The sequence below is a fragment of the Tachyglossus aculeatus genome, chromosome 17 (genome assembly GCF_015852505.1).
Source record: "Tachyglossus aculeatus isolate mTacAcu1 chromosome 17, mTacAcu1.pri, whole genome shotgun sequence".
Classification (NCBI taxonomy): Eukaryota; Metazoa; Chordata; class Mammalia; order Monotremata; family Tachyglossidae; genus Tachyglossus; species Tachyglossus aculeatus.
In genome coordinates, this window is record NC_052082.1 from 22,580,854 (window position 1) to 22,602,707 (window position 21,854).

The 21,854-nt window shown below is 41.9% G+C and overlaps 1 non-coding gene across 1 annotated transcript; it reads right to left on the minus strand.

Annotated features, from left to right (window-relative positions):
- Window positions 1–5,691: 5,691 nt before the first annotated feature.
- LOC119939791 lies at window positions 5,692–5,829 on the minus strand. The gene has a single exon (XR_005454754.1). It is a non-coding gene; the product is annotated as a small nucleolar RNA SNORA7 (small nucleolar RNA).
- Window positions 5,830–21,854: the final 16,025 nt, after the last annotated feature.

Here is a 21,854-nt window from a genome sequence, read left to right on the forward strand (position 1 = left end):
TCAAACGAGAGCCTCCAAAGGATAAGCTTTCCAAGAACTCTGCAGCTTAAACTGGGATGGACCATCCAGCAGAATAATAATAATAATAATAATAATGATAATAATAATAATAAATAGCATTTGTTAAGCGCTTACTATGTGCAGAGCACTGTTCTAAGCGCTGGGGGGGATACAAGGTGATCAAGTTGTCCCACGTGGGACTCACAGTCTTAATCCCCATCTTAGAGATGAAGTAACAGGCTCAGAGAAGTTAAGTGACTTGCCCAAGATCACACAGCAGGCATGCGGTGGTCGGGATTCAAACCCATGACCTCTGACTCCAAAGCCCGGGCTCTTTCCACTGAGCTATGCTGCTTCTCTAGCAACATGTCTAGAAACTGTAGAAGAAGACAGAAACCTCTTCCAAAATTATTTGAAGGATTTGGGACCTTAAAGAGGAAAGTTCTGTTAGAGGCATCCCAGCCTTGAGGGACTTCCATTTCAAGAAAACAGAATGATGACGGCATTTAAATGCTTACCCTATGCTAAGCCCTGAAGCATCATCATCATCATCATCAATCGTATTTATTGAGCGCTTACTATCATCATCAATCGTATTTATTGAGCGCTTACTATGTGCAGAGCACTGTACTAATGTGCAGAGCACTGTACTAAGCGCTTGGTAAATACAAATTGGCAACACATAGAGACAGTCCCTACCCAACAGTGGGCTCACAGTCTAAAAGGGGGAGACAGAGAACAAAACCAAACATACCAACAAAACAAAATAAATAGAATAGATATGTACAAGTAAAATAAATAAATAAATAAATAAATAGAGTAATAAATATGTACAAACATATATACATATATACAGGACATATATACATATATACAGACAAAAGGTAACCAGATCAAAGTCCTTCTCTCACACAAAGCTCACAGTCTAAGCAAGAAGGAGAACAGGCATTTCAACCACATGTATGGAAAAGGAAACTGAGGCCCAGAAAAATTAATTGATTTACCCAAGGCCCCTGGCCTGGAATGCCCTCCTGCCCCAAATCTGACAGACAATTACTCTCCACCCCTTCAAAGCCTATTTAAGGTGCATTTCACCAAGTGGCCTTCCCAGACTAAGCCCCATTTTTCCTCATCTCCCACTCCCTCCTGCGTCACCCTCACTTGCTCCCTTTGCTCTTCCCCTCTCCCAGCCCCACAGCATTTATGTACACATCTGTTATTTTATTTATTTGCAATGATGTCTGCTTCCCCCACTCTGGACTGTAAGCCCACTGTGGGCAGGGAATGTTTATTGCTGAATTGTACTCTCCCAAGTGCTTAGTACAGTGCTCTGCACACAGTAAGCACTCAATAAGTATGATTGAATGAATGAATGAAGTGGCAGACCGTGGTCTAGAACCCAGGTTTTCTGATTCCCAGGTTCATGTTCTTTCAACTCGGCCACACTGTGCACATATACAAACACACATGTACATACATACACACATATTTACCCTTCTCTCTGAAGGGAGAGGAGACTGTCCAATTAACTTCTCTTTATAAAAACGTTTCAGTTTCTGGGAAGACCTAGAAAAGTGTACAGTGAGAGGGAAGATGGTTGGGTCTGAAGGAACAAGAAGAGAACTGGGACACCTCTGAAAGCTGAAATTGAGAGACTAATGTTAGCAATGTTCTCTGCCTCTCTGGAGCTCTTTAAAGTGCAAAGATTGATTAAGTTATTACAAATCTATTTAATCACGTATAATTTCCAAAGGCAATTTTGTTCATCAGTCACACAGTTCAGTACTCAAATGAATCGAGGATGTCAAACATTTCAGGCAAGGTTTTCCAATTGCTCCACGGAGACAGAATGTGGCAAACAGAGCGGATGTAGTGAGCGAGAACTAGTGTTTATCTTTGGAACATGATGTTTTATCTGGAACTAGGACTTGCGTGGTGAAGAAAAACAAAATGAAACATGGCATATGCCCAAATGTCTTTATTTAGTTATTTATTTTTTATTATGGCATTTGGTAATCACTTACTGTGTGTCAAGCACTGTTCTAATTGCTGGGGTAGATAGAAGGTAATCAGGCTGGGCACAGTCCCTGCCCCACATTGGACTCACAAACTACATAGGAGGGGAACAGGTATTGAATTCCAGTTTTACAGCTGAAGAAAGTGAGGGACCAGAGAAGGTAAGTGACTTGTCCAAGGTCACACAGTTGATAGAGCATGAGCTTGGGAGTCAGAAAGACCTGGTTTCTAATCTCTACTCTACCACATGTCTGCTGTGTGACCATGGGCATGACTTCTCATGGCCTCAGTTTCCTCATCTGCAAAATGGGGATTAAGATTGTGAGTCCTATGTGGGACAAGAACTGTGTATAACCTGATTAGCTGGTATGTAGCCCTACACTTAGAGCAGTGCCTGGCACATAATGGGCCCTTAACAAATACCATAAAAAGTCCTCTGTCTCTCAGGCTTGTGCCCTTTCCACTAGGCCACACTGCTCCCTGCTACTTCTATATCCTGCTTGCTGCTTAAATTGGATCACTAGTAACTTTTCTTGCACCTTAAGTAGGAATGAGAAAACCACTGACCTCCCCTGTCCACATTCTCCATAACTTGGCAGTGTTCAATCATATCCCATCTCAGCCTGTATCTTTTCAGACTAAAATTTTCAAACCCTTTGAGTCTGCTGTCATGAGGAATTTCTCCAGCCCCTTAACACATATTGGTCACCCTTTTTTGAAACTTTCGCAGCTCTACTATCCCCTTCCTAAGATTAAAAGACCAGAACTGCCCATACAAATCAAGTTGCAGATGTACCATGATGCCACAACTATGTTTTTATCATTATTATCATTATTTCTGACATTTGTCAAGTCCTTACTTTATGCAGTTCATTGTAAGGCGATGGGAACAGATACAAGCATATTAAATTTGACACGGTCCCTAGCCCATAAGCAATTATATTGTTTTCCATCCTTTTCTGATGATGCCCAGATTTGGGTGGGCCTTTCTGGTGGCTGCCACATATTTGAGAGAACAGGCAAGTCATCCAAAAGGACCTGAAAGAACAGACAATAATAGCTTTCCAATTGCTTTCCTGAGTTGTGGTTGAGAGTCCCAAGAATATCACCGGTAGTTGGAATTTGGATTATTTTCCCTTAGTGCATTTCCTCAGATCTGCTCCTACTAAAACTCATCTGTTATTTTTCAGTTCATTCATTCATTCAGTTGTATTTATTGAGTGCTTACTGTGTGAAGAGCACTGTACTAAGCACTTGGGAGAGTATGATACACCAATAAACAGACACGTTTCCCTGCCTACAATGAGCTTACAGTCTAGAGGGGAAGACAGACATTAATAGAAATAAATAAATAAAATACAGCTATGTACATTTCAGTCAACTAGCTCAGCTCTATGAGGGTCTTCCTGCAATTTATTCCAGCTTTCTGTCAAGCAGGAAAGTGGGGTTATTTGAGCTTCTCCTCTCTGTACTCCTTTCCCAAGAGGTGTGCAGGAAGGGACCAAACAACAGAAGACTCGGGGCAAACACTGATGGGTACCATCAGTGAATACGGCCCTGCAAATGAAAACTGTGCTTTCCCATCTTCAATGTATGGGTTTTGCCCAGATTGAGGCTTTCCACAAGAGTCCCCTATGGATGTACTCTCCAAACCACAATTGTGTTCACTGTTCCCTGATCTGTCAAAAATTACTGTGGTATGTGTTTAGTGTTTACTATGTGCAAAATACTATACTACACACTGGAGTAGATATAAGATGAACAGGTTGGACTGTGTCCCTGTCCCACATGGGGCTCCAAGTCAAAATAGGAGGGAGAACGGGTACTGAATCTTCATTTTACAGTGGAAGAAAGTGAGGCAAACAGAGGCTAAGTGACTTGTCCACGGTCACTCAGCAGGCTAGTAGCAGAGTTGGCATTAGCATGGCTTGGGGGAAAAAGGACAGGCTTGGGAGTACAGAGGTCGTGGGTTCTAATCCTGATCTGCCACTTATCAGCTGTCACTTAACTTCTCTGTGCCTCAATTACCTCATCTGTAAAATGGGGATTAAGACTGTGAGCTCCACGTGGGACAACCTGATTACCTTGCCTTTAACCCAGTGCTTAGAACAGTGCTGGGCACATAGTAAGCACTTAACAAATACTATCATTATCATTATTAGGACCAGGTTCTCTGACTCTCAGGCCCTTTCCTCTAGGCCACACAGCTTCCTATTTTATTCCCTCGGTGTAATGGTGCTCAACAACAGGTGGCATTATGACAATTATGACAATTATGACAATTATGACAATTGTGACAACCCACCCCACCCCCCACCCCCACCCAAGTGAGGGTGAACAGGAGCTGGGGGTTTGTCATCCCTAGAGACAAGGTCTCAGAGTCAGATGATGCTCCCAAATTCTTGCTTGGATTCCACTGAGCAGAGCATATGTACAGTCCAGGACATTTCCCGAGGGAGCCGATAGTACTCCGGGTTCTGCCAATCCCCGGACTGTCACCTACATCACTCGTGACTGTTGAACAGCATCCTGAAGAGAAGATAAACTTCCCATAAAATATTAATCACTGTGAATTACCAAAGCCATTTAAGGTTGTAGACTTGCCCTTATTCTATCCTTATTCTTGCCTTTTATCTCCTCACAGTGTGTTCTTGGTTACTAATAAGCTTTCATTGATCCCTTTTGTTTGCATAATCGGGATTAACAGCTGAAAATCTGTTCCTGTAAAGTCATACAAAGCTTCCCAAATTTCCAAAGGATTCTGTTCCATGCCCTGGCCACACTGCCACTGCTCATTCTTTCTTCATTAGACAATCCACAGATCTCTCGCCGATAGAGACCCGCGATTAACTTATAGGTACCCCAGCATTTAGAACAGTGCTTGATTCATATTTAAGTGCTTAACAAATATCGCAATTATCACTTTTATTATTATAAGTGCTTTTCCAGAAGCATGTGATCCATGATGCCCCCACAATTATTATTTTATCTATTTTAACACACCATCTTCCCTTTATCTTTCTCTGTTCAGACCCTCAGAGGCTTTTTGTCTGGGTTAGTTGGCCCAAAACAATCAAACAGCATTTATTCTTCTCTTTATACAGAGCTGTCCTTGGTTTTGGGAAATAACACTACCAACAGTGAAAGCCTAGCCATGAGGGCCAGGTGGGTAGAAAAGGTCTTTGTGTGACTGATACACAGCACTTATGTCTTGTCTTATGCTGTCGAGTCATCTCCGACACATAGCAATGCGATGGACACATCTCTTCCAGCCCTATCTCCCTCTGCAGTCGTTCTCACAAAGCACCCATAGAGTTTTTTTGGTAAAAATACGGAAGTTGTTTACCACTGCCTCCTTCTGTGCGGTAAATGGGGCTCAATGGAAAGATCACGGGCTGCGGAGTCAGAGGTCATGGGTTCAAATCCCGGCTCCACCAATTGTCAGCTGTGTGACCTTGGGAAAGTCACTTAACTTCCCTGTGCCTCAGTTACCTCATCTGTAAAATGGGGATAAAGACTGTGAGTCCACCAGGGGACAACCTGATCACCTTTTTAACCTCCCCAGTGCTTAGAACAGTGCTTTGCACATAGTAAACGCTTAATAAATGCCATAAACTTGAATCTCCTCCCTCGACGTTCTCCTGTGCTGCTGCTGCCCAGCACAGGTGAGTTTTGATTTCTAGCAGATTTCCTTCCACACGCTAGCCACTGGCCAAGCTAGGAATGGAAAAGGTATGCCTCTGCTTGACTCTCCCTCCCATAGTCGAGACTGGTAGAGTACTGGAAACTCTCCAGGTGTGACTCCAAGAGGAGACAGCACTTAAATGAATATCTTTAAATTATATATTGTAAATTATTATTCATATTAATGTCTGTCTCCCCCTCTAGACTGTAAACACATCATAGGCAGGGAATATGTCTACCAACTCTGTTGTATTGTACTCTACTAAGCGCTTAGAACACTGTTCTGAACATAGTTCATGTTCAGTGTTCTGAACATAGAGAAGCAGTGTGGCTCAGTGGAAAGAGCCCGGGCTTTGGAGTCAGAGGTCATGGGTTCAAAACCCGGCTCTGCCAATTGTCAGCTGTGTGACTTTGGGCAAGTCTCTTCACTTCTCTAGGCCCCAGTTACCTCATCTGTAAAATGGGGATTAAGACTGTGAGCCCCCTGTGGGACAACCTGATCACCTTGTAACCCCCCAGTGCTTAGAACAGTGCTTTGCACATAGTAAGTGCTTAATAAATGCCATCATTATTATTATTATTATAGTAAGGGCTCAATAAATACCATTGATTGACTGATACTCCTTCAGACATTATTTGCACATGAAGAAAGTTGCAGATTGAGTTTTTCACCCCAGAAAGAGGAGCTCTCCTTGTATCCTAAACTTTGAGAAGCCACTCTTTAAGGGACGCACCACCACTCCCCAGCGCTGCTTGCCAAATTGTAAGCTCCTTGTAGGAAGGGAACATGTCCACCAAATCTGTTATACTGCACTCTTCCAAGCTTAGTACAGTGCTGTGCACACAGTAGGTGCTCAAATAATCAATCAATCAATCAATCGTATTTATTGAGCGCTTACTGTGTGCACAGCACTGTACTAAGCACTTGGGAAGTACAAGTTGGCAACACATAGAGACGGTCCCTACCCAACAGTGGGCTCACAGTCTAAAAGGGGGATACAGAGAACGAAACCAAACATACTAACAAAATAAAATAAATAGAATAGATATTTACAAGTAAAATAAATAAATAAATAGAGTAATAAATATGTACTGATGGATTGGTCTGTCTACTGAGGCAGCTTCCCCACAGCACCCCACTCCATCGCTTTGTTTGAGACTGCTCTTCACCTGTCTTCAAGGTGAAGCAGCGTGGCTCAGTGAAAAGAGCACGGGCTTTGGGAGTCAGAGGTCATGGGTTCTAATCCCTACTCCGCCACTTGTCAGCTATGTGACTTTGGGTAAGTCACTTCACTTCTTTGGGCCTCAGTTACCTCATCTGGAAAATGAAGATTAAGACTGTGAGCCCCACGTGGGACAACCTGATCACCTTGTAAAAAAAAAAAAAAAACCCCAGCGCTTAGAACAGTACTTCACACATAATAAGCACTTAACAAATACCCTCATTATTATTATTCAAATTGTTTATTTGCCATCCCGGTTTGTGTGTGTCCTCTTTCAGAGACCATAGAGGAGAGCACTGTCTAAGGAGCACTATTAATTTCTGTCCTCATTTAAAGATGATTTCAGACCATCAGAACTTTTGGGGGGGTGATAGAATGGCAGATGAGCAATGACTGCCCTGCCACTGTGCCTATGTCAAAGCTGTCTCCCATTACTCTATTTATTACTCTATTTATTTTACTTGTACATATTTACTATTCTATTTATTTTATTTTGTTAATATGTTTTGTTTTGTTGTCTGTCTCCCCCTTCTAGATTGTGAGCCCGCTGTTGGGTAGGGGCCGTCTCTATATGTTGCCAACTTGTTCTTCCCAAGCGCTTAGTACAGTGCTCTGCACACAGTAAGTGCTCAATAAATAGGATTGAATGAATGAATGAATTTGTGACTGTAGCTGCTAGTTGCAGTGCCTGACACTGTTTCTGATTCTGAATGTTCTACAAGTTTGCATTTTATGAGGAGAATTCAACAAGAAGCAGTGTGGCTCAGTGGAAAGAGCCCGGGCTTTGGAGTCAGAGGTCATGGGTTCGAATCCCAGCTCCGCCACTTGTCAGCGGTGTGACTTCGGGCAAGTCACTTAACTTCTCTGGGCCTCAGTTACCTCATCTGTAAAATGGGGATTAAGTCTGTGAGCCCCACGTGGGACAACCTGTTTACCTTGCATCTACCCCAGCACTTAGAACAGTGCTTTGCACATAGTAAGCACTTAATAAATGCCATTATTATTATTATTAAGAAGCAGCTGTTTCCCATTACTCTATTTATTACTCTATTTTACTTGTACATATTTACTATTCTATTTATTTTATTTTGTTAATATGTTTTGGCACGGGCCTGTGAGTCAGGGGACTGAGTTCTAATCCCAACTCCACTACTTGTCTGCCATGTGACCTTTGGCAAGTCACTTAACTTCTCTGTGCCACAGGTACCTCAATTGTAAAATGAGGATTAGGACTGTGAGCCCCATGTGCGATAGGAACTGTGTCCAACCTGATTATCTAGGTGTACAGTACAGTGCTTGGCACATAGTAAATGCTTAACAAATCCCTTTTTTTAAAAAAATAAAAGATAGTCCTCTGATGAGCAGGCCAGTAGCAGAGCTAGAATTAGAAACCACTTTCTTTCACTGCCAGGTCTGTGCTCCTTCCACTAGGCTAGAGAAGCAGCGTGGCTTGGTGGAAAGAGCTTGGGCTTGGGCGTCAGAGGTCATGGGTTCTAATCCTGCCTCCTCCACTTATCAGCTGTGTGACTTTGGGCAAATCACTTAACTTCTCTGTGTCTCAGTTACCTCATCTGTAAAATGGGGATCAAGACTGTGAGCCCCACCTGGGACACCCTGATCACCTTGTATCTCTCCCAGCCCTTAGAATAGTGCTTGGTACATAGTAAGTGCTTAACAAATACCATCATCATTATTATTATTATTATTATTATTATTATTATTATTATTATGGGAATTAAGTCTTTTAGACTGTGAGCCCACTGTTGGGTAGGGACTGTCTCTATATGTTGCCAATTTGTACTTCCCAAGCGCTTAGTACAGTGCTCTGCACATAGTAAGCGCTCAATAAATACGATTGATGATTAAGACTGTGAGGCCCCTGTGGGACAACCTGATCACCTTGTAACCTTCCCAGCGCTTAGAACAGTGCTTTGCACATAGTAAGCACTTAATAAATGCCATTATTATTATTATTATTATTATTATTAGGCTACGGTGCTTCTCTGAGACAATAGTACTACTCCCCTGATTGGCTCCTAAGCCAAGCAGGTTCCTACACAATGGGGTAATATGATGGTTGCCATACCCCAAACAAGCGAATCACTAATTATCTCTCCTTTCCCACTACAAAGCCAACTAACTCATGGTTGGCCAAACTAAGTCAAACAATGAAGGAGAGGAAACAGATCAGTTTGACAGGACTTTAAAAGGTGTGTAAGGAATGGGTCACTGTGCTACCAGCTGAAAGAACTGCAGGATTTTGAGCCTCATAAAATAGAAGGCCGGAATCTCTTCCTCCTACTTTGACTGTGAATCCCATGTAGGACAGGGACTGTGTCCAACCTGATAAATTTGTATTTACCCCAGAGCTAAGTACAGTGCTTAGACACATAGTAAGTGCTGAACAAATACCATAAAAAAAGAGCCCGGAACTAATATTGTATTTATGCTTCTTTCATGTCAAAAATCATTTGCATGTGGAAATGTTTTTGCCAATTTCCTCCAAACTTTATCCTACAGTTCAGAACGTTTTCTTTACTGAACATTAGAGGACACTTGCCATCTGTAATTCTATATCTAGCTAATTAGTTTGGATCCTGGCCGACTGATTAAGTGTCAAAAATTGAGAGTAGGCAGGATCCTGTCTGGTTTTCACTGCTAATACTTCCAGCTAAAAGAAAACATTTAAAGGGAAATTTTCCTTTTTATATCACAATACCACACTGTACTCAAAAAAAATGTGACTCATCGGTGTCCTTCCAGAATATTTGACTTTTAATGCCCGATATAGCACTTGCCTGGTTTTAGGACTTGATAAGATATGGATATACCAACAAAGATAAAAGACTTTCACCTGGGTTATCTGTCCTCTAATTAGTAGTGCATTTTATTTAAAAAAAAATAGGAAATGAGTAGACAGGTCATATTAAATCTTCTTATGCACCATATCAGCACCATATCTGATGAAGTAGTATACGAAGCAAGATCATGTAACTTGCCCAGCATTCATAAACTTGGAAAAGCATTTGCCATCGATTTGTACATTATCATCATCATCATCAATAGCATTTATTGAACACCTACTGTATGCAGAGAACTATACTAAGTGCTTGGGAAAGTACAGTACAACAGAGTTGGTAATAATAATAATAATAATAATAATAATTTTGGTATTTGTTAAGCGCTTACTATGTGCCAAGCACTGTTCTAAGCACTGGGGAAGATGCAAGGTAATCAGGTTGTTCCACATGGTGCTCACAGTCTTAATCCCTATTTTCCAGATGAGATAACTGAGGCACAGAGAAGTTAAATGACTTGCCCAAAGTCACACAACTGATAAGTGGTGGAGCCAGCATTAGATCCCATGACCTCTGACTCCCAAGCCTGCGCTCTTTCCACTGAGCCACACTAACACTTTCCCTGCCCACAGTGAGCTTACAGTCTCGACGGGGAGACTATAACATTTATAATATACCACTTATATGCATGTACATCAATCAGTCAGTAGTATTTATTGAACACTTACTGTGTACAGAACACTGTATTAAGCGTTTGGGAGAGTTCTATTTAACAGAGGTGGTAGACATGTTACCTGCCCACAGAGAGATTACAGTCTTCGGATTTATATAATTGTAGATCTGACCTCTGGCAACTTCCAAAAAGGGTTTGGATACCCAGAGACTTTGACCAAGAGCCTGTGATAATTCCACAGTGACAGGGCTGGATTGCTGCAATCAATCAATCAATCAAGCGCTTACTTATTGAGCGCTTACTGTGTGCAGAGCACTGTACTAAGCGCTTGGGAAGTACAAGTTGGCAACATACAAGTTGGCTGCAGAATGGAAGGTCTGATCTGATTCATTTTCCTCTCACCAAGACAGCAAAGCAGGGTTTGGTCTTAGGTACAGTTTTGTTCAATCTGTGCTAAGTCTGCTCCGGACTGTCAGTTCCCTCTAGACAGTGATCATTTCTATCAAATTTATTATACTATAATCAATTAATGGTATCTATTGAGCTCTTACTCTGTACAAAGCACCCTACTTGGTGCTTGTGAGAGTCAGCAGAGTTGGTAGACACATATCCCGGCTGACAACGAGCAGTCTACTGTGCTCTCCTAAGCACTAAGTATAGTGTTCGGGACACTGTCAGCACTCCATAAATATTATAAGTGATTGGGTGGCCACAGATTGAATGATTCTGAATCATTCATGCTTAAGCATCTTAACTGTAAATAAGCTCCTAATAAAGGTGGATTATTACTTTCAGGCCTTTTGGGAAGCAATCCAATATTCTAATATTGTAAATATGCATCTGCACTATGTGCATACATGTTGCATGCATTCATTCATTCATTCAATCATATTTATTGAGCGCTTACTGTGTGCAGAGCACTGTACTAAGCGCTTGGGAAGTACAAGTTGGCAACATACAAGTTGGCTGCAGAATGGAAGGTCTGATCTGATTCATTTTCCTCTCACCAAGACAGCAAAGCAGGGTTTGGTCTTAGGTACAGTTTTGTTCAATCTGTGCTAAGTCTGCTCCGGACTGTCAGTTCCCTCTAGACAGTGATCATTTCTATCAAATTTATTATACTATAATCAATTAATGGTATCTATTGAGCTCTTACTCTGTACAAAGCACCCTACTTGGTGCTTGTGAGAGTCAGCAGAGTTGGTAGACACATATCCCGGCTGACAACGAGCAGTCTACTGTGCTCTCCTAAGCACTAAGTATAGTGTTCGGGACACTGTCAGCACTCCATAAATATTATAAGTGATTGGGTGGCCACAGATTGAATGATTCTGAATCATTCATGCTTAAGCATCTTAACTGTAAATAAGCTCCTAATAAAGGTGGATTATTACTTTCAGGCCTTTTGGGAAGCAATCCAATATTCTAATATTGTAAATATGCATCTGCACTATGTGCATACATGTTGCATGCATTCATTCATTCATTCAATCATATTTATTGAGCGTTTACTGTGTGCAGAGCACTGTACTAAGCGCTTGGGGAGTACAGATGCATTGCTATGGAATAGGATGCTACTGATGGTGAGGTCCTACCAACATGTGCAAGGGTGGTTGCCAAGAGCAAGGCAGGATGGACACAGCCTTCTGCGCTGTTAACCAGGAAGGAGAGGTCCTGGCTGCACAACGGATTTGACTCAGACGCGACAGTTCTCTGTTTCAGATTCCGCTTCTTAATCTAAGCTTACAAGATAAAAGTGTTTTCCTCTATATGAAAATTTCGCCTTCTGGTCAGTGCAGAATAGTTCGTCTTTGTTCTTCAAAGAATGGTACAATAGAAAGGAATATTTCTTTCTGATGAATATTTGTCATTTTCATTTGTCAACTGAAATATTGAATATTTGTTCTGACGACTTGACACCTGTCCACATGTTCTGTTCTGTTGTCTGTCTCCCCCTTCTAGACTGTGAGCCCGTTGCTGGGTAGGGACCGTCTCTATATGTTTCCAACTTGTACTTCCCAAGCGCTTAGTACAGTGCTCTGCACACAGTAAGCGCTCAATAAATATCAATGAATGAATGAATGAATGAATGAATGAATGAATCATTGTGAAGCCCTGTACGAAGGAAGAGCAAGGCTTCTGCTGCCCACCAGGCTAGTCTGCCCACTGTAGGGGTCTTCCAACAATGCATCCTTCCATCACATTGTTGGAAATTGTGCTCCCCTGTGACTTGAAACCATTTACTCTTCCCTCCTGGCTTGAGCATGCCCTCTTTCAGTTCACCTCATAGCAATTGTTTCTCTATCCCGTTGTCATCCGTTCTTCTCGTGCATCTTATCCAGTAGAGGGGTACTGCTGTGAGGCATTACAGAATGCTAGCCCGCTTGACTGCATTTCAGGGCCTTGTTGTTGGTATATAATATGTAGCACATTGTAAAGGTCACATTAACCTTTACAGTGCAGCATGGCTGTTGGAAAGAGCACGGGACTAGGGGTCGGAGGACCTGGATTCTAACTCCCGCACCACCACATGTCTGCCATGTGACCTTGAGCAAGTCACTTAACTCATCTGTGCCTCAATTCATCTGTAAAAATGGGCATTCAATCCTTCTTTCTCCTACCTCTACTGTGAGCCCCATGTGGGACAGGGACTGTGTCCAAACTGATAACCTAGTATCTACCCCAGCACTTAGAACACTGCTTGGAATATAGCAAGCACTTAACAAATACCATAATTATTATTAATGTGTAATACAAATGCATGTTTATAAGACCTGTGAATATAACATTCCCAGTATAACAAATATAATTACAATATTTGTTCAGTTAGTATCTTTGGGAGATGATTATAGTAACAATAATAACAATGGAGGCATTTGTTAAGTTCCTACTATGTGCCAAGCACTGTACTAAGTGCTGGAGTAGATACAAGATAACTAAGTCCCTCTCTCCCACGGGCTCACAGTCTAAGTAGGAGGGAGAATAGGTATTGAATTTCATTTTGCAGATGAGGAAACTGAAGCACAGAGAAGTTAAATTACTTGACCAAGCTCATACAGTGGGCAAGTAGAAGAAATGGGATTAGAATTCAGGTCCTCTGACTCCGAGGTCTATGTTTTTTCCATTAGGCCACACTGCTTCCTTGTTATATTACTGTAATCATTATGGTAAAAGTACTCTTATGATCTGAAGAGTTAATGCATCTGAAATAGGTCTAATTTAATCTCAGGCATCATGAGAGGCACTGGGAATGTCAACGTGTGTTATTTATAAGTAAGTATAAGCACTAATTAGACAAGCTCAGAAATTTTGCTTCTTCACTCTACATTAAAAATTTCCTGATATAGGAAGGGAATGTTATATCTGTCTGTCCTCACTATTATAACATAGGAAGTGAAGGTCATTTAATTCTTCTTTTTTATATTATGATAATGCCCTGATCTTAACTTCTGACTCTGCTGGCATCCTTCAAATATATGGGCAGGAAAAGATGGATAGATAAGAAGGAGACAGTCAGTGGACAGCCTTAAAGCCAGTGGTTAATAGTTTTTGTTTTTTGAGAAGAAATAGGATACTTTGAAGGATTTTGAGGAGGCAACTGATTTTTACATATCGTGGTGGTGAGGAGCCTTAGTTATAAATCATATTTGCCTCCTCTCTTAGAGCTGCAGAAACATTCTCATCCATTGCTACACTGAAATCAGATGGTGGCAGCATTTGAGAATATCTGATTTAGATGACTAAATCAGGAATGAAGGCACTGAATGAAGGCACTGAAGAGTCTTATTACTCTGCAATATTTTTTTTGATAAATCCTTAGTGAGGGACTAATACTTCAACCACTCTCCCATAATTGTTTCACTGCTGTACTGGTGAACATATATGAAATTGGGATGTGTATCATGTTTCTCAACAGTGCTTTCCCAAAATATTTGTAACCAGGTTGCTAGATACATAGGCAGTTGGCAACTGTGGAAATTCTGCAGTCAGCCTAAGTACATTAAAGAGAAGATGATCCTGATATGGAATAATCTGACATGAGGGATTGAACAATCTTCCTTTGAACTGCTATTGTTAACCTAGCAACTGCTGGGGATTTTTTCTTCTTCTAAAAGGGAACCTTTTCATGCAAACATCAGAGGGGTTTTTTTCCCCATAGGGTTCACCGGAGACACAGCATATATTGAATAGATCGCTAATGTTTCAAGGATTCCTAATAATTACAGAATACACATTTCTTGAGCTTTGAGCTGATATTTACCTTTCTGTGTGGCAGAATAGACTCTTTGACAGAACGTTTACTTGTTAAGGGTTTTCTGTGCCCACAGAGAATGTTGGACAAACAGACAGGAAAGCAAAAGAGTGTATCAAAAAGAATCTTAGGGAAAAATCAGTACTAAAACATTTGCAAAATGGGAATCTCCAGTCCTCAGGAATGAATCAAAAACAATCATAAAATATTACTTAGCTAGAATATGTTGTAAATTACCTAGTAATTGAATTCACTCCATTGCCCAAATCATTTTTCTAGAAAACAACTCAGTCCATATCAATATACATAGTAAGCACTTAACAAATTCCGTCATTATTATTGCTCCGCACACAGCAAGTGCTCAATAAATACAATTGAGTGATTGATAGATAGCTCCCCATTCTCTAGTGGTTGCCCATTCACCTCCACATTTACAGAAACTCCTTACCATCTGTTTTTAGGCACTCAATTAACTCTGTCTCCTACCTTACCTCACTGGTCTCCTTACTGCAACTCAACCCACACACTTTGCTCCTCTAACACCAGTTTACTCTCGGTCCTTTGATTTCATCTATCCTGCCACCAATCTCTTGCCCACATCCCTCCTATGCCCTGGAAATCCCTCCTCCTTCATATCTGGCAGACCATCACTCTCCCCACCTTCAAGATATTCCAAAAATCACATCTCCTCCCCAAAGCCTTTCCTAAATTCTCATTTCGCTTCCCCTCCCTCCCCTCTGTGTCACCTATGCACTTGGATATGCCAAGTACTTCCCAAGCACTTAGTACAGTGCTCTGCACACATTAAGTGCTCAGTAAATACATTTGAATGAATGACTATGCACCCCTTAAACACTTAATATCCACCCCATCCTCAGCCCCACAAGCACTTATGCATTTATCCTGACACTCAAATTCCCATATCTGTAATTTATTTTAATGTCTGACTTCCCCTCTAGACTGTAAGCTCCTGTGGGCAGGGATCATGTCTACCAGCTCTATTATACTGTACTTTCTCTAGAGCTTAGTACAGTGCTCTGCACTCAGTAAGCACTAACTAAATACAATTTATTGATTGGTGAATTGTTTTTTGAAGGCCTTGAGAATGGGTATTAAACACCATCCTACTGGGACATTATTTATGATTCAATATAAGAATTATAATTGCAGCATTTGTTAAGCACATACTATGTGCCAAGCACTGTGCTAAGCTCTGGGAAAGTAATAATTGAATACAGTCGCTGTCCTACATGGAGATCACAGTCTAAGGGGGAAGGAAAATGGATATTTAAACTCATTTTACAGATGACAAACCTGAGACACATAGACATTCAGTGACTTGCCCAAGGTCACGCTGCAGGCAGGGCCAATGTTACCCAACAGGCTCTCCATTTGGCAAGGATCTGGTCACTGACACACTTATTTTGCATCTGATTCCGAACTCACAATGAATAACAAACTCAAAGGAAGAAAGTTCAGACAGAATCATTTCAAAGAGCACAATTCCCTTTTTGCTGGGAATTTTTTTTTGTCACTTGCTTTGAATTCTGACCTTCCTTGCCTGAATAGTTGCACCCCAATTCAGTGCAACTAGAACCATTAATCTGAAGTTCTTAAATTGTTTTGAGTTATAATCACCCATTTCACCCTATCCCACCGCCAGTACTAGACAGGCTATAAAACTAAAACTGGGTAATCCCAGAATAAACTAGATGATATGGATGACACATCATTAGGAATTCCCTTAACTGGTTCCAAGTAATTTCATGTTTGCTTAAAGCCCTGAATAAGAAGCAATTATGTTATCATTAATGATATTTTTGAGAGCTTACTGTGTGCTGAGCACTGCAGTAAGCACTTGGGAGAGTACAGTACAACAGAATTTGTCAACATGTTCTCTAATCACACTGGGCTTACAGTCTATAGGGAGAGACAGATATTAATATAAAAATCAATTTATGATATATACTTTATATATTTGGTTCTGTTGGAAGCAAACACGGCCTAGAGTATCCCTGGACAGACTCGGCTTTAAATAGACACATTAAAAAGACTCTTTCTGCAGTCTCATCCAAAGATTCAGGAAAACACTAAAAATACAAAAGAATCTTTAACCCTCTGGTCCAAGGGAAATGTTTCTAGTCTTTTGGAGCTCAAGAAGGTCGCGTTAGCTTGCCTTCTCAACTTATAATTCTTAGCAATAAGGAGGAAGTTTTCCAAGTAGAAAGCTGGCAGCATCATCCCAGTTATGTCAAACTGGCAATACTTCCTCACTCATCATTGGCTTGTTCCCCTGCGAAATTTCTGGTTCCTATTTTGGAAATCCAGACTGTGATCAAATTAAAGTTATCTCTTGGCCTCCTATTGCAGCTGGTACTTAATAAAGTCTCCAGAGATTCAGGGGCATCAGACCTGCAGGCTGAAGCTCCTGGATTTGGCAGGCCTCCCTCAGCTCTGCTGGCAGAACAGAAGTCTGCATTGTTTGCAGCGAGTCTTTCTGCATTAACCTCAGTGCGGCTGGGTGACGCTTTAACCGGCACCCACAGAGCTGAGACTCGGGACAACCACGGTCACACAAGCGAGTCACAGAGCTACCAGCTCCCTGCTCCCTGCTTCCAGCACTCCTCCTCCTGCTTTTTGAGGTGGAGAAGCAGTGTGGCCCAATGGAGAGAGCCCGGGCCTGGGAGACAGTAGGACCCGGATTCTAATCCCGGCTCTGCCACTTGTCTGCTGTGTGACCTTGGTCGAGTCACTTCACTTCTCTGTGTCTCAGTTACCTCATCCGTAAAATGGGAATTAATCAATCAATCAATCAATCGTATTTATTGAGCGCTTACTATGTGCAGAGCACTGTACTAAGCGCTTGGGAAGTACAAATTGGCATCACATAGAGACAGTCCCTACCCAACAGTGGGCTCACAGTCTAAAAGGGGGAGACAGAGAACAGAACCAAACATACCAACAAAATAAAATAAGTAGGATAGAAATTAAGACTGTGATCCCCACATGGGACAACCCGATTACCTTGTAACCCCCCCCCCCCCCAGCGCTTAGAACAGTGATTGGCACATAGTAAGCGCTTAACAAATATCATCATCATTACATGAACTGTGCCCAACCTGATTATCTTGTGTCTACCCCAAGCTTAGTACATTGTCTGGTACATAGTAATAAATACCATTAAAAAAAAAAACTCATCTACCTTTTCCGTGCCTCAAAAAGTTGGTGCTACGTGGCAGGGGAGCTGCAGGAATGCTAAGCTAACAGCACATTTGATTGGTAGATGCGCTGGACCAAGCCTAGTGAGTCTCTTGAAGCTACAGTATTTAGTCACATTTCTTAAACCCCAGGAAGTGTGAATCTAATCAGGGGTGTGTAATCTAGTAATTCAGCCTCATCGCTCCTATCTTTCCAACTGTCTTACTTATTCTGTCCTGTGCTGTGGTCTTCTGTTTGAAATTATAGCACTAAATTAAATGTAATTTTATATGATGAATTAGCCTGTAGGTAGTTCTACTTGTATTAGGGTCTTAGATAAATTCTTAATTTTCAACATTGAAAAATGTTGGGAGGATTTTCTCCTTTTTCAGATAAAGAGAAAAATGTAATTGGAGCTTTTGTTTGGTAAGATTGGTGGGGTCTCTTGAGCACATTAATTGTAGAGTTTAAGAAGGAAGAACACACTGGAAATGATAATGAAAATATGGAAGAATTCGCCATTGTCAACAAAGCAGTAGTTTAGACAAAACAGTAATTCAAATGTATTGTAGCTGTATTATTCTACAAAAAGGGTATAGAAATAATTCTGGTTCCTCATTCACTATAGGCCTGGAGATAGAAGAGGTAAAGCACAGTGATCTAGTAGATAAAGCACGGGCCTGGGAATCAGCAGGACATGGTTTCTAATCCCGGCTCCACCACTTGTCTGTTGAGGATTTTGACCAAGTCACTTAACTTCTCTGTGCCTCAGTTACCTCATTTGTAAAATGGGTATTAAGATTCTGAACCCCGAGTGGGACATGGACTGTGTCATCATCAATCATCATCAATCGTATTTATTGAGCGCTTACTATGTGCAGAGCACCGTACTAAGCGTTTGGGAAGTACAAATTGGCAACATATAGAGACAGTCCCTACCCAACAGTGGGCTCACAGTCTAAAAGGGGGAGACAGAGAACAAAACCAAACATACTAACAAAATAAAATAAATAGAATAGATATGTACAAATAAAATAAATAAATAAATAAATAAATAGAGTAAAAAATATGTACAAACATATATACATATGTACAGGTGCTGTGGGGAAGGGAAGGAGGTAAGATGGGGGGGGATGGAGAGGGGGATGAGGGGGAGAGGAAGGAAGGGGCTCAGTCTGGGAAGGCCTCTGGAGGAGGTGAGCTCTCAGCAGGGCCTTGAAGGGAGGAAGAGAGCTAGCTTGGCGGATGGGCAGAGGGAGGGCATTCCAGGCCCGGGGGATGACGTGGGCCGGGGGTCAATGGCGGGACAGGCGAGAGCGAGGTACGGTGAGGAGATCAGCGGTGGAGGAGCGGAGGGTGCGGACTGGGCTGTAGAAGGAGAGAAGGGAGGTGAGTGATCAGCTTGTATCTACCCCAGCGTTTAGCCCAATGCCTGGCACATAATAAGTGCTTAACTAATACCACTTTAAAAAAAAACAATAGAGAAGGAGTCATCAAACTGGAGGGGAGGAAAAGAGACAGGGAATGTTTTCTACCCCTTTGTTCCACGGATGGTTCACATTCTAAGGTAACCAGTGATCACTTTCTAGCTAAATTCAGTGGGCTGTAATCTCTTCTACTCCTCCTTGGCCTCTTGTAACTGTTCTGGGCCCCCTACTCTGGGCTGTAATCCTATCTCACAGGAAGCCGAACCCCTTAAGTGATTTCAACTATTGCCTTTTTGGCAATGGCTCTCAAACTTACCTCTCAAGTAACCCCAACTCACCCCACCCCCTTGTCTTCTTGACCTCTCCACTTCAGTTTTTTTTTATGGCATTTGTTAAGCGCCTACTATGTGCCAGGCACTGCACTGAGAGAGAGAGAGATAGGGAAAAGAGGAAGGACAGCCTCATTCAGCCAACATTTGCTGATGCCTTTCTTCACCACCACCAGCTGTCTTATGTGGAGAGGAAGAAAGAACCTCAGAGTGAGCCTGATGGACCACGAGCACCCTGTAAGCAGTGACGTGGAGTAAGAGGAGTGGATGGTGGAAGTGGGAAGCTCCTCGAGGTCAGCAAATGCTTAGTACAATGCTCTGCACACAGTAAGTGCTCACTGGGTACCATTGATTGATTGATTGATAGGGCAGGTCAGAGCCATTGTACAAAATAATGGGGTTCTTTGGTGGGGGATGAGTCTGGGGGTGGAGAGAAGAGTTCAATCAATAATAATAATAATAATGGCATTTATTAAGCACTTACTATGTTCAAAGCACTGTTCTAAGCACTGGGGAGGTTACAAGGTGAACAGTTTGTCCCACGGGGGGCTCACAGTCTTAATGCCCACTTTACAGATGAGGGAACAGAGGTACAGAGAAGTTAAGTGACTTGCCCAAAGTCACACAGCTGACAACTGGTGAAGCAGGATTTGAACCCATGACCTCTGACTCCAAAGCCCGTGCTCTTTCCACTGAGCCAAGCTGCTTCTCTACCAATCAAACAATGGTATTTATTTAAGATGGGAGGGTATGGGAATAATGACTCCAACAAGAACTTCAGATTCTCTCAAATGAAAAGATGAAAATTTGCCATTGAATAACCCCCCATTATAGGCTTATCAACAATTAAAGGGAGTTCAGTCAGGAGCTGCCTTCGCTGAAAATGTTCTTAACAATCACAGTGACTAATATGCTCTTTGTCATTGTACTACCTACCTTGTTAAAAGGACTGTATTTTGGGCCAATAAGAAGGATAGAGTTTTCTGGTTCTTCCCTCATTCTCCATTCCGGTTTCTGTAACTATGTCTCAAATAAGCTTCACCTAGGTTTCTTAGGATTTAGTTGATGAGATGGAATAATAATAATAATAATGATGATGGCATTTGTTAAGCGCTTACTATGTACAAAGCACTGTTCTAAGCGCTGGGGAGGATACAAAGTGATTAAGTTGTCTCATGTGGGGCTCACAGTCTTAATCCCCATTTTACAGATGAGGGAACTGAGGCACAGAGAAGTTAAGTGACTTGCCCAAAGTCACACAGTTGACAAGTGGCAGAGCTGGGATTTGAACCCATGACTCCCAAGCCCATGCTCTTTCCACTGAGCCATGGTGGAAGAGGCAGGTCACCTAGTTCCTAATCTGTTGCTCACTACCTTCTTTAAGCTCAGGGTTTATTCGCTGGAAACCTGATGTTGGGTTTAATTGGAAGGGAAGTTTTGCAGGAGAAAGCAAGTGTTGCTGAGGGATCTGGGATTTCTCCAAGGAACTGCTGTTGCTGAAGGGAGCAGAGATTTCCTACAATTACTATTACTACTGCTACCACTACTATTTCTACTACTATTAGGATCACTAGAACCCTGCTGGAAGTTAATTTGGAGATGATTGCTCTCCTTGGGCAGTGTTTTTTTAGATACTCAAGACACTTGGAAGCAGGTCTATCAATCCCTAAGTAGGTATTTATGTAGGGTTACCTCTGTGCAGAGCACTGTATTTCACTCTTGGGAAAATACAATAAAATTAGCTCCCTCGAGGAATTTCCATCTAGTGGGAGACACGGGCATGAAAATAAATTTCAGATTTGCACCCTTTATTCACCCCTCCCTCTGCCCCACCACACTTAGGTACATATCCATAATTTATTCACTTATATTAAAGTCTGTCCCCCCCACCCACCCACCCCGCAGCCTAGACTGCAAGCTCAATGTGGGCAGGGAATGTGATTATCAACTCCGTATTCCCCCAAGTGTACAGTGCTCTGCACACAGTAAGTGCTCAATTAATCTGATTGATGGACAAAGACAGGAGGAAGCAATAGAATGAAAATGTATATACATCAGTGTAACAGGAGGATAGGGACTGTCTCTATATGTTACCGGCTTGTACTTCCCAAGCGTTTAGTACAGTGCTCTGCACACAGTAAGCGCTCAATGAATACAATTGAATGAATGAGTGTAGGGGATGAGGACTCAAGTGTTTACGAGATTAGGAAGTGCAGAAATAGCAGTTGGTGGGAAAAAATAGGGTGAGGAGAGG